Raw genomic sequence first — 2,916 nt, forward strand, 5'->3', positions numbered from 1 at the left:
TACCTACACTGCCCAGGAAACTTGAAGTCAAGAAAATGTCCCAGGCTGGTAATGCTTGGAGGCCTGGAAGAAACAAACACAAATCTTCACTGCACAGGTTCACTCTCAACACAGGACTGAAAGAATTTCCACAAATAGGCTATCAAAAGTTAAACATAAACACCCAAAATATAATACATCTGAGAAAATAAGCCAGGAGTGAATCAACAGAAACCATAAACAGAATAAAGAAGCCCATGAACTTTAGATACTGGAATTATTGATTACAGAATATAAAATAAGTTTATTATAATGATTAAGCAGAGTAAGACAGGATACTATTTTTAAACAAGAAACAAGATACTATTTTTAAAAAATGACCAAGCAGCTTTGAGAAGGAGCCAAGTAGAACTTCTAGAAGTAAAGAATATAATAATTGAAACCAAAGCCAATGTTTGGGTTAAATAGATTACACACAGTTGAGGAGAAAATTAATAAACTGGAAGACAGATCTAAAGAAATTACTGACAGCAGCCCAAAGACAGAGGAAATATGAAAGAAAGACTGAGAGACATGGGGATAGATTATGAAGGTATACCATTTGCCTAATGAGAAGTTCAGGAGAGTAAAAAGAGAAAACAAAAGAGGCAGTATATGATGAGATAATGGCTAAGAATTTTCCAGAATTGATTAAAGACAACCTTCAGATTCAAGAAGCAAGTGAATCCCAAACAGGATAAGTAAAGGAAATCTTCTCAAACACATCAAAGTGAAACTGCAGAATACCAAAGATAAAGAAACCAGAAAAAAAAGACACCCCCTACAAAGAAACAACTATTAAATTCAGTATAGATTTCTCAACTGCAACAATGTGTGCCATCTGACAATGGAAAAATATTTTCAAACTACCAAGAGAAAAAACTAAACTTAGAAGTATATATCTTGCTAAATTATCAGTAAAAAGAGTGAGGGTGAAATAAAGATATCATCAGGCAAAAAACAGAGATGTTACCAACCACAGAGACCTACTAAAGGAACATCTTAAAAAGATATACTTCAGGAGGAAGGTAATCCCGGAAGTAAGGTCTGAGGTGCAAGAAATCAGATAGGCAGTTAAACCTACCATCCTATCACCGACTAGGACAATTCTCTATATTATTTCATTCTCTCACAGCCTACCAAACCCTATATTCAACTACCTAGATCTCCATGAGATCTAGCTAAATAATCTTAAGTTCCTAGCAGAGTGGCTGAGATACACACACACACACACACACACACACACACACACACACAAAACAATCTGTACCCCACCACCAACCTTAGTTGAGTCTCTATTATTTTCATCCAAAGAACATTACCTGATACTTTAAGAAAAATAAACCATAGAAGTGGAACAAATACTGGAATACAATGACCAGGAGAACAATACCCATTTTCTTGGCTATAAACAAAAAAGACCATATACAGAATTACAAAACTGATTTAAAAAATAAAGTGCTTATTCATTTCTTAAGTATCCAAAGAAGATAATACAAAGAGTTCAAAACCAGAAATGCTGTTATGTTAAAAGTGATGTCATCTGCAAGCATTTATCAAGCAAGAAAAGTCATATCAAAGTATCTTCACTCACATTCACATTTTTATTACATTTCTGAATACCTGTATAAATGAGAAAAATGGCTGAATCATGTTACAAGCCACAAATCTCAAATATTAACTTGAAAACATTTAAATACTGAGGAACTTGGCTTCGATGTGCAAAAGAAAATACACACACACACACACTTAAGAGGTTAAATATAGTACCGTGTTCCCCCACCTGACTAACCATATTCCAAAATGTTGTTGATGTTACTGAATTTTTACTGACATATAATTCTATTTCAAGCCACTATATTAATCCCACTGTGAAAAAAAATGCCTGGAAAACATGGAATTCTGTCTTATAAGAAAATACTAAACAGCTATGAAGCAAGACTGGGTTGAAATTTTCACCGTTTTAAAGATCTCTAATATTTCTGCTTTATGGCATTGGGTGGCCTTTCTCAATACATAAGTTCTCAAACACATCTTAAAAAAGAACTGTTATTAGTAGGTCAAGCTATACGTGGCAAATTATAAAAGATTTATTTCAGAAAAACACCAGAATGTTTTAGGAAATTAACCAGTGATAGCATATATGAAGTACATCATATCCCATTATGCCACAGAAAACAAACAATGCCAACATACCCCAGTTTTTCGGCTTCTGTTTTGGAACATGCTTGCCCTTCTATTTTTTAATTAGCTTATGGCACTTACTTTATTTTCTAATTTATACAAAGAAAAACAGTAAATCAAGACCTTTTGTTTTTTAAAAAATCACCCAAAGATTCAAAAAAGTTTTATAACTGTACAACTTAATAAAATATACTTTAATCTTAATTTCATCAAGCCCTTTGCCAATTCATATATTCAAAAGCAGTATTATAAAATACAAAAGGAGAATGGAAATGCTTTAAGGAAAAATCAATTTTGATATTAATAATTTCTTAGCTGTCCTAGTTTAATGATTTTCTTTGAAACACTAGATAAATTAATATTCTCATAAAATTAATATTCAAATAAACTCTGATCATCCAAATTAATCTTATTCATAACAATTTTCTCAATTTTTAGCGATAATTTGTCTCTAATACATAAAGTACTCATTTATAACACAAATGAAGATAAAGTCACTTCTCACAAGATAAATATTAATTTAACAGAATTAAGTTTCCTCTATTGGCACTTGATGCTTGAGGATTATGAGAGGTCGACACAACAGAGCACTGAATTTTGAAATTAGCTGAGAATCATCCAGAATTTCCTCTAGTAAACATAATATTAGCCATAAATGAAGATGAAAGAAAAAAGTAATGACATAATTCTAGAACGCTTCTAGTCACAAATGAA

The sequence above is a fragment of the Phocoena phocoena genome, chromosome 4 (assembly GCF_963924675.1).
Source record: "Phocoena phocoena chromosome 4, mPhoPho1.1, whole genome shotgun sequence".
NCBI lineage: Eukaryota > Metazoa > Chordata > Mammalia > Artiodactyla > Phocoenidae > Phocoena > Phocoena phocoena.